This window comes from Calidris pugnax, unplaced genomic scaffold (assembly GCF_001431845.1).
Source record: "Calidris pugnax isolate Ruff unplaced genomic scaffold, ASM143184v1 scaffold211, whole genome shotgun sequence".
Classification (NCBI taxonomy): domain Eukaryota; kingdom Metazoa; phylum Chordata; class Aves; order Charadriiformes; family Scolopacidae; genus Calidris; species Calidris pugnax.
In genome coordinates, this window is record NW_015091083.1 from 10436982 (window position 1) to 10448548 (window position 11567).

Below are 11567 nucleotides of genomic sequence, written 5' to 3' on the forward strand. Positions count from 1 at the left end.
CCCCCCCCGCCTTCAACCCTCCCCGGCAGCGCCTCGAAATGCCAGTCGGAAAGAAAAAGCCCTGATCTATAAATATAAATAGCTGACCCTTCACGATAAGCGACACAGGATCCCGAAGTGCCGGCGGGGGGGACGGGGCCCGTCTGCCCTGAGGCGGGGCGGGCGCTGCCCGGGGAGGGTTGGCCTGGCCCGGCCGAAGGGCCGCGCTCCGGGCCCTCCCCGGCGCTGGGTTGTTTTGGGAAGCAAAGCCGGGGGGGGTCTGTTTTTCGCAGGGGGCTGTAACGCTGCTGGTCAAAGGGATTGGTGTCTCCGGGCTTGGTGCTCCTCCGTGGGGTTGGGGCTTGGGGAAGGGAGGCTTAAAAATAATGTTTTTGTGCCGGCGTGAAGCCCCAGCTGCTAATAAACCTCAGGAGTTTTTCCGAAGTTTCAGTGCAGGGGGCTTTTTTGGATAAGCAGGCTGTGTTCCCTGCAAAGCGCCTGGTAGTTTGTTCTAAAAATATTTTTTTAACTGGAGCGTGAGTAAACCGGGGGAGAAAAAAACCAACCCAAACAAGTTATGTAAAAGTACAAGATTTAAACAGTTTGATGAAAACAGGGAATGTCTTAAAACAGTTCGATGAAAACAGGGAATGTCTTATGTGGCTTTGCTTGTATATATTTTCAAATTGAATATAATACACAGATGCTTGAAATTATCTATTTGCCTAGTAAAAACCAAATTAGGCACAAAGGTGATCCCAAACAATAGTAATATCTTTTCCAAGAACTGTTTTCAAACATTAATTGTGAACATATTAGACCAATACAAGCTAGTAATTTGTTCAGTTGTCCCTGTAAACTCTGTGACCACATTAAGAAGTGGTCGGCTTAGTCCAGCTCAGCTGGTATGTACCATGAAATTTATTCTGCTTTAAAATGCATGATAGCTACTGAAAAGCTACAGATATCCTTGAATCTGAGATGGTAAATCCAAGGACGTTTGTATCATTAAGTATATTATGTAAATAAATGTTGTCATGTGAGTTAAATATTTAGAAGGTGGAGGAAGTGTTTTCAATTGGGACATTAAACTCCCAAGATCTTGAATCACCTTGGGGAGAAGTTTCTGTGGAAAAGTTAGCTAATGAATATGTATTATCAGGACTACAGCTACTTCCCCATCTTTATTTCCTTCCCACCCCCACAGTAAGCTGTTTCTTGAAAGAATTTAAACACAGGTCTCATAATTGCTTTGGTGAGAAAACAAAATTTAAAAGTTTTAGCTGAGGAGAAGCATTTTGTATAGGCCACAGTGAAACAGTGCTTCCTCATGGATTTACTATTATTATTGCAAGAATTCATATTGTTTTTTCTTAGACCCGCTTTTGAGCGGTGCCCTGAGGCTGCTTTCAAGCTGGATTTGCTGTCCATCCAGAGAACTGGATGCAAGGATGGTCCCCAGGTGCAGCCTCAGAATACCCTTTGAAGGATATAGGGCTCTGCATGCATGAGCATGCCTGAAGGGTTAGAGTATTAACAACAGGCTAGATGGCTTAGATGGTTTCATGTGCCTCTGGCTACATCTACATGATCTTTCTGTAGCCTGTTGATGAGACTGGGATGGATGGAATGGAAGGCAGGTGGATCTAGAGGAGCTCTGGGCTCTCTTCAGAGTAGTGTTCACTTGGATACATGCGTGCACTGGTTCAAAGGAAGTGTCTTCAGGGTTAGAGTTTAGGGAAGAAGTTAAACATTGCATCAAGTGAGGAAAATATGAGTAGTGATTTACTTTTGGGTAGGTAAATTATACAACTTGAATTAAAAGTTATTTTAAGAAATATTAAAGGGGTTTTTCTGCAAATCTGGGGATTTGAGGATGCTTTTAAAAAAGATGCCATTTTAATAGACTAAAATTTCGTACTTTCAAAGCCAATTATGCAAGTAGGTAATAGTGAATGATTTTTGCCTCTCTTAGAACTCATACTGGACTCTTTAGTAAAGATATGCCGGTGTGTACACATGTGAACAGTACTAACTAGAGTTCTCTGTGTGATAATGGTAGGTGATTAACTTGAGGGCCTAACCAATGTGAGAGGGTCTTCATTAATGGCGTGTTAATGACTCCATAAAAAAACAGGACCAGACCATAAAAGACCAGGACCAGAATCTTGCTTGCTTCACATTCCTCCTAAAAACTAAGGAAAATCTTTCTTAGTGTGATTTCAGTTCTCCAGTAGAATAGATGGCTTAAACAAGAAACACTGAAAATCTTCCTTATTAGAGAAAAAGTTCCAACAGAATTTTTCCTGATACCCTCTCCCCTCTGTTTTCTGAGACGTTGATGGAACCAGTGTTCAGTAGCTTGTTTTAGTCCCCAGTGAAATGAAAGTAGGGACAGGTAGCAAATGGATGACCAAAATGGGGATGTTTATGTAAACCAATACCTCAACTAGATTAATTCTTCATCACAGTAGGATACTCTTTGATCTAACATTTTTAAAGCTGCTTCCCCCTCCCCTTCTGAGTAGAATTTAAATTCAGGGTTGAATTTGATGAACTTTCTCAAAATACTAGTTCCCTACTATTTCTGTGGAAAGAAATAATTTTCATTGAACATTTCTCAAGTATTTTTAGCGTGTTGATTTCATGAGAAAAATCTGTGACAGCTAGACTGCTGCAGAGGAAATGAAATGGTATTTCCTGAGATGCTGGAAAGAAAGGCAAGCAGGCAAATGGGAATAGGGAATCCTTTACAGGAATAAGGGAAGCTTCAAAAAATGTTAAATAAAGAAAATTCTGCATTAAAATTCTGGCCTCATTAATTTTCCTGAGTTTTCAGGATTTAATTTCACAAGAGTCTTCATGTGTTGATCACATTGTTTCTGTTTTTCTCAGAACCTGCATTATACATATACAAATGAATTATGGAATGTACCATAATTCACTTCATTTTTTACATTAGTGACACTGAAATATATGACACAAATATGAAATCTCAGTTCAGCTAAAGTAATTGATTTTGTTTCACCTGTATACTTGAAGCATTCTTTATGAAAGAGGATGTTTCAGTATGGGTAAAAGGTCTCAGGGTATTCCCATAGATGATGCTGAACAAAAATTTGACAGGCTACCTTCCTTAAAATACGGATACGCTGGCACACATAGCTATATAAACAAGCAGAAAAGGTATTTCTAAATAAATTAATACCAACAGGCAGTTTAGGGCTGTTAAAGAGCTGTGTAGGTTTGTTTATGTTCAGGTTATTAACAGAGATAATTTTTCCTCTAAATATCTCTTTAAGCAAGCAAAGGCATTCAGAGGCAGAATGATAAAGGCTAATATTTTATTTTCTTATTGTTGCCTCCAGGGGTGTAGAGCTATCATGTTGTGCTCTGCAGTACTTTTAATCCTTGTTATATTTTCAGGGTACAATCAAAGAGTTCAACTGCAAATGTTTCATTTTGATGTTTCCTTTAAAAATAGGTTTTTGTGTGTTTGTTTAAAGCTTCTAGCTGATAGAATATCAGACATGAAGGGGGAAGTTCACTTTTTACCTAGCCTCTTAGTCTGTTGTCATAGAACAAGAAGTCCTAATGTAATCTTAAGTAATTTGGATGCATATAATCATATTAATGAAGAGAGTTATTCAAAACTGCTTCAGATGGTGATTTCTTCAGTGGCAGCTCTCATTCCAGCTGTACATTTCTCACATCACCTCATACGTTGTTGTGTGGCTGCCTTCAAAACTAGAGCTTGTGGCTAGTTTTACCTACCTGGGTTTTAATTAGATAATTTCTCAGACCTGGTTTGGAGCATGATCAAACAAAATAGTCAACTGTCCCAGCTGCTGAGGTGATGTGCTTCCAGAGGCACCACTGGTTTGAAACCAGCTCTGTTCCCAGAAAGTTGTATATACAGCTGTAGTAACTTCACATTTAACTGAGGATAGCTGGTGGTCACAGGTCTTCTGGCTCTTTCCTTAAGCTGAGACTATGTAAGGTAGACATAATTATAACAACTTTTTACTCAACATGTTTACTGTACAGTTCTTTATGGGTGTAAATGGAAAAGAAAATAGCATGCATTGGCATAAATGGCGTGATAAGTACCGTGCATCTTTGCCAATAATGGTCAATTACTCGTGAGACACTTTCTCTTTCATAGCACAGGGGTGTGCCAAGAATGTCTAGGAATTCCTGTTGTACTGGAGAGTAAACAATTGTGCCTTTCCTGATTAAGTTTTCTTGTGCAGTAAGTTGTTTTTCAACAATCTCCAAAAGTATTGGAGGAAAATGGTCATAAACAATTTGATTCAAAAATTTGAAGGGGAGGAAAGAGGCAAAGGTTTTCCAACAGCTCAATGTGAAAGACACAAAAGATGTCGCTTGTAAATTAGTAGAATCCCTGTGCTAATAAGCATTATCTGCAGTGGGTTTAATCTCGGTTACTGAGCAAACTGATAAAACAGTTGCTGCACAAATGCATCTTTCCTTCACTTCCTACTGAAACCAGTGACAAGGATTCAGCAGCAAGGACTAGTTCAGGGCAGTTTTAAAGATTTTATTATTTTTTTTCCAAGCCTTCACTTGGCACTGCTGTTCCAGTGCTGGATGTGTCACACCTGTGACACCTCTAGCATATTGAAATCTGGAAACAATCTGCCTGATGTTGTTGCATTCCCTTAAGAACTGGCATTGAAGAAATAAGACCAAATTTTAAGAATGTGATTGCCATAGGAAGAGCTATTATTAAATTTGTTAAGCTTCTCATATTAATGTACTTTTATTTTTCACTAAATACGCAGTCACTTTTTAAAACATGTCCTCTGTCCAGCTCGGTTTGCTTTCAAGTTAAGAATTGCTTTGGTTTTTAAAAAGGGATCATCTGATCTTTTGAGATAGAAAAATTGTAGTTGATGTTAATACTGAAGAAAAGTTGAGGAGCTTGAAAAATGTAACAGTGCAGTGAAGGTCTTTTGTGGTTAAATAGTTTGCAGACGTTTGGACCGAAGAGATTTACCCAAGTCATACACCAAGGACATTGAATGTTTTCTTGATGTAGTGAATGTTAACAAATAAGACTGAGAGGGGCTCATCGGTGAGAAAAGCTTAGCAATGTTTTGGCTTTGGGATACCATTGTAACATCAGAGAAAGGGTGAAGGGACGTGTCCAATGCTTACAATACAATATACAATGCAAATCACTGCTGCATGTTATTGCCAGTTTCCTTATTTCCTTGTTCTACTGTTTTGATGAATGCAAAGTAAAAACTATATATATTAGGATTGGTACTTTGAGGAATGCAAAGGGATATACAAGTGATTGAATAATAAAATCTAAACCTGGCGGAAGTGCCAGACAAGAAGTTTTTCTGACTGATTTAGGTGCAAAACAGGGTGGTTTCCTTTATTCCCCTGTTGTCCTGCTGACATGGTGGGACGAAGCAGTCACACATTGTCGTGACTGTCCCTATTGATCCTGGGCTGCTGGAACTGTTTGCAATGGGGATTAAATCAGGGCAGTTCTATGTGATGGTTACGAGGATTTACAGGGGCTTGTTGGCTACTGGTTTTCTCTGTGTGTATGTATCATGTGTTGCTCTCCTTTCAGTGAGATTTAACCCTGATATTTAGTATAATTTCTTCCTACAGGATAGAGTAGCATGTAAAGACTTTAATCTCCTAATGATTTAGTGCTTGGTGATCTTCAGTGAAGAGATTGATGACCTTGGAATCATGAGTGTTCAGTGACTGCAGGACTGTCGGTTTTGATTTCTCTAATGTTTGGGAAGGTTGATAATCCTGTTTGCATGTACATGTACATTCGTAAAGCCATATTTTGAAGTATTTTTTTGCAAAAAAAAATAAATTTTACTTTGGTATTCAATGCCGGAGGGGACTCATTAAATGTGAGTGGTTTCTTTAGCTACAATACAGAAGCCCACCCCTTCAAAATTGAAACTTTTTTGGTAGCAATCCATCACTTACAAGGTATTTTAGCCAAATTCTATTTTTCATTTTGCTTAAATGTACTTACGTGCTACACTATATCATTTTAGGCTTTAGAGCAACATGGTAACATTGCTATTTTAAACTGGCCTCTCCTTTGGGCATCAGTGAGATCATCTCAGGACCACCAGGATTATAAATACTGTATGAGAAGGTCAGGTTTAAAGTTTCCAAATCTCCATAAGAAAGCAAGCTTAATTTTCAATCCCCTTTATAAAGCCTGATAAATTTATTATCCTCTACAAGCATCAAAAGAAAGCAGCTGAAAATTAAGCTGGAATGACATCTGTTCCTTTTGATTCCTCTTGTAACTCACTAGCTGTTGTTAACTTGTTTACAGATATAAGAAAAGTTATGTTCATATCCTTGGATCGTATTACTTCCCACAGGGATGTGACTACGTTTCTTCACAAGAGAGGACTAAAGATGAGCAGACAGGTTGAGGTTTTTCATGTTAGATTTCCTTTATTTTAGGATTTTGCTAACATGAGTCAGATCCTTTTTCCACTGTAGCATTTTCTATCAATATACCTTGAATTCATTACTTTCTTTCCATCTTCTACTGGAGTTAAGCCTGTGTTTTGTTGTAGTGGTCTGTCACAGTAGATTGTTTTTAAGTGGTTTGACAAAACTTTAAATTCAGTTTGAGAGAAAATAACTAGAGAAGATAAGTTTGAGAGAAGACAACACTGTCAGCTGTTTAAAACCAGAGTTGAATTAGACCTGGCTTTTCAAGTTGCATTTTTCAGATACTTAGGAAGACCAAGGTATCCATATAACTTAGGGTTGCTTTTCTTTTGTAGTAAAGGAAAAATAGTACCTTTATTGCAAAATATGGTACATGCTTCAGTTTTTGATACTTGCGCTATAAATGACTTTACATTTTTTTTAAAAAAGGTCAAAAGTTTTGCTTAGCATTTCTTAAGAGTGTTTGTGTTTGTAAGCATGCTAACTATCTCACTAGACTTTAGAAGGTCTCCTTCCAGGGGAATTCATGAGTTTTTGAAGAAATTGCTATTTTAATTGGGAAGGTGGGATCCTGTGGATTATGTTCATTCTATGAGACGGTGAGAAGGGACACAGCAGGGACATGTTTGAACAAATGGAGGAGTTGGACATAACAGTTCTGTGCAGAGTTGCTCTTCCTTGAAACTGTTATTGCAGACATTCTTTGGGAAGAAGAGCAAGGCAAACTAGACTTGGCTGGTGATGATCAATGTCAGGAGATAAATACTTGCAACTTACTCCAGCTCCTTGTTACCACCATAGTTTTAAAAATCACTGCTCCCTCAGTTCTTCTGGTCTAACTATAGATTATTTCCTAACTTAGCTCTTTCCAATGGCTTGGGTTTAAAAAAAAAAAAAGTTATGATCCACTTTTTGGAACTGAGTTGGAGTGCTTTGGGTGTTATCAGGCGATAGTTTAACTGGGAAAAAAAAAAATGGCAAGAAAAAACTTCCAGTAAAGGAAACTGTAAGAAGCATCTGTGGCAGCAACCTGCTGACTGGAATATACAGCACTTCCAGTCATATGACAACAGCTTTCATACACAGGGGATTTTGTGACACTGTTTCTAAGGGGCTGAGCGTTCAAGGCACTAAATGCATTGCGTTTGTCTGTGTTGGATTTTTTTTTTTGTTGTTTTTAAACCAGTGGTGTTCTAAACTCATTTGCAATAGTGTAAATTAGGAGAAATACCATGAAAGGTATCTCATGGCAGGAGGGCTGGAACTCAATGATCTCGAAGATCCCTTCCAACCTGAACCATTCGATGAAAGGCAATGGGTTTATATCATTATAAAGTTCACATCAAAGCCAGTTATGCTGCTAACACTTATAAGCTACCTTTATTCAAGTTAGTTTCAAGCAGTTGCTAATGTAAGTTAGAAATAGCCATCGTTAATTAAATTGTAAAGAAAAGGAAGAAACAATTTATGTAACGGTGCTCCTTCTTTCTTATTCAGAATCACATATGAAATGCTATAAGTGGAAGTGGCTCAATCCAGATAAGTATGTTACAGTTTCACAGTATGATGAGAGGTATTTGGCCTGCAGATTTAGTTGAATTTCAGAAAATGTTTTGTTTCATCACTGGATGGAATTAGCAGAGCTGGGAGACTCAGTGTGAAAAGAGATAGACAGGAATCATAGCATTTGTTTTCAGATGCAGACTGCCCAAACTGTTGGTTTGTAGCTGGTATTCCAATTCATAGATTATAAATTCATAGATTATAATGCCAGAGGGGATCATCTTGTAATCTTGTCTGAGGACCAAGGACACGGTATTCTAGTAGTTGCACCACTGCCAAAGGGAGAGGTAATACAATCTCCCTACTCCTACTTGATATTCCCATTTATACACGCGAGGTTTGCTTCAGGCACATCAGCCAGTACTGAAGCTGTGTTCAGGCACCTCCACGTGCTTCCTAGCATAGATCTCTCCTGTCCAAAGTTTGGGCTACCTTTTTGGTTTTAATTCATTTATTCTAAACTTAGTCATGACATTTTAGACACAGTGCATATACCAATTGGCTAAAGAACTCAGACTCCTGGTACGCAGCTCAAAGGGTAGTTGTGTCAGCTGCAGATATTCATTAACGAATTTCTATTTTTTTCCCCATTGTATTGATTAATGTTGCTAACTGGAAGAGGGTGGGACCCATCAGAAACATACCTGTTTTGTGATGAGCACTGAGCAAATGAAAGATGCACTAACCAGTGGAAACCAGCAGAGCATCTGGAACCCACCATAAGCAGAATGCAATCTCCTGCTCAAGAGCAGGCAGAAACTCATCTGAGTGTCAGGACAGATTTCATTCCTATTCAAACATGCATCATAAGGCTGACTGGGAGGAAAGAGTTCCTGCTGCAGGTACTCAACAGCCTCACTGCTGCTCCAAGTAGAAATTCTGTTTCTGCCTTGGGATGTTAAGACTAAAAAGTGATGATTTTAAACACAATACAGAACAAAACACCAGCCTTTAAATGGCTGAGCACTTTGGAAGGTGGATTTGTTTCTTCTTTTTTGTAAGTTCTACTAAACGGATAAATACTATGTGTTCTCTTCTGCCAACCTGCTAATAATAATTATTAATTCCCTGAAAGATAGTGTTTGTACCAGCCTACAGTTGTTAACACTGGTAAGGTGTAATATCTTCTCAGTTTAGTGTATTGATGCAGTTCTTGTGTTTGCATACTATGGAATAATAATCAAAGTAACATCACTTCAGTGCAAGAATCCAGTATCACAAGTAGATACAAGCATGTAAGAAGCTTGGAAATGTATTTTCTTCTTAAATAAACTGTTGTACTGAAAAAAAAAAAACATGAATATGTTTTATGAGGTAGCTTAAATTCCTCTAGCTTCTTCTTGTATTGGGACAATATGTACCTTTACACTTGGATTATTAGAAGTATGAAAACATAGATTAAAATCTTCCAGGAAAAAAAAAGCATTTTAGATTGTTGAATTTAAACCACGTTGCTGGTGGTCTGTTGGATATTAGAAGAAAGGAGGCACAGCTTGCAGCACCACAAGGTGATGGAGCATTCTTTAGGCAAAATACATTAAATTATACATGTTTAATGCTGTTAATAGAGCCTCAACTTCTAGCACTTTCAAAGTTAATAAAAAGTGATTTGTTAAGCAATGTAGGTACTTTCAAAAGGCTGAATACTAATTTTTCCACTGCAGGCTATGAATGACATCAATGGAAGTTGTTTTTTTTCCCTTAGGTGCCTGATTTAAATGTGAAGAACTTCTAACACCTACCAAATACTGTTGAAACAAGCATTTCTCTGCTCTGAAACTTCAGTATAACTGATATGGAGAACAGCAGCCATGGCTGCACAGTCAAAAAGTATTGCTGTATATTTAAGGGGTTTTGTTACTATAGTAAGGTATCTGTTGTCTTTGTAAAAAACATATACTGTAAATTATGTCATCTTTGACATGCTTAATGTTTTCTAGTTCTCAAGTCCAGTTTCATTACTGCAGTTTGCTGTATTTGATAGCCCTGATCACCTGAACCTGGTAGAAATCCTGCATTTGGTACAGTTTTAATAGAGTCATTAAAGTGGTTTAACAAAGAGACCCAAGTGCTACTGCAGATGTTGGAATCACTGCAGGAGCAGTAAGAAAAGCTTGGAGATTAAAATGGTTTAACAAAGAGACCCAAGTACTACTGCAGATGTTGGAATCACTGCAGGAGCAGTAAGAAAAGCTTGAGGTTGAAGTGGATGCTAATGTTTGAGCCTTTTGGAGCTTCAGCAGCTCACTTGATGGTTCCTTCTTGGGAACAGAACTGCCATACTGGAGTAGTTTAATGGGAATGCCCAGGCTTCCCAGATTTTGGAAATGAACTCTAATTGTTATTTCTGCTGATGCCATCATTTTGCAACGCGGGTGATGCCAAAGTGGCATTGGTGAGTAATCTGTCAGAAGTTGTTGCCTTAACTTTCCCTTTGTTAGAGAAGTTTTTGAAGAGCCACCAAAGGGGGCAGATACCATCGCTAGAGACCTGGAAAAGTGCAAATGATGAAAGATAAATAAAATCCAGGTGAGATCAGTAGTGCACAGCAGAGATTTTGTGAGCTGGGTCTGGATATTAAACAGAAGCTCGTTAAGAAGAGCTGCGTTTGATGCAAGAGCCAAACAAAGACACCAAAGGTCTCTTGATCCAAGTGGAGACATCCTGAGGGTCCGTATAAAAATACACTCAGAAGACACTTGTTTAGGAAATGCAGACCAACATAAGCAGAGGACGAAAATGGTTCCAGAGCTGTCAACGCTAGTTTCAAATTCGAGAAGTGCTCTTTTATAAGCTCTGTCACTGAACTCTTGATTTATATTATCTGTCCAGAGGGACTGAAAGTGGATTCAGGGGTTTTGACAATTAAATGATGTATCAGATCTGATGTTTCTGTGCTGCAGCAGTTTTTTTTATGAATGCCAGCTTTCACAGTTGACTGATTAATGTCCCTTTTTAAGCATTTTCTAAAGAAAGAGACACCATTTAGGTATCAGTAGTTAAGGCAAATTCCAAAAGCGTGAACTGTCTTTCATAAATATTCTTATACTGGTATATCCTACCTTCTGAAATTTTAGAACACAAGAAAACTCTTCTGACCTCTAATTTAGGAGTGCTGTTATCTCAGATTGTGAGTCCTCAAGCCTGATGGCATTTGTTCATAACTGTGTTGATTAAGAAAAGCAGAATATAACTATAGTATTAGTGACGACAAATACTTTTGAAGGGGCCTGGTTCCCCATTTTCCCAGGAAATTCAAAAGTTGTTGTTTGTAGCAGAGATAAATCCGTGTTAAATTGAGTCCATTCTTCTAAAGCTTCCATCTTGGTGTTGTCTATAGGCAAGGAGAAAAAGAAAGCTGATTGTCTTAGAAGTTAGTGGCCACCTTCTCGATCCTGATACAGCTATAATAAAATAAACTGGTGTTTCAACCAGTGCAATCCATCTAGTCTCAGACCTCTTAAATATCATGTGAAGGAGTCTTAAATATCATGTAAAGGAGTCTCTGACATGATTTATTAACCTGCTGGATAGTTCAATACCTTTAA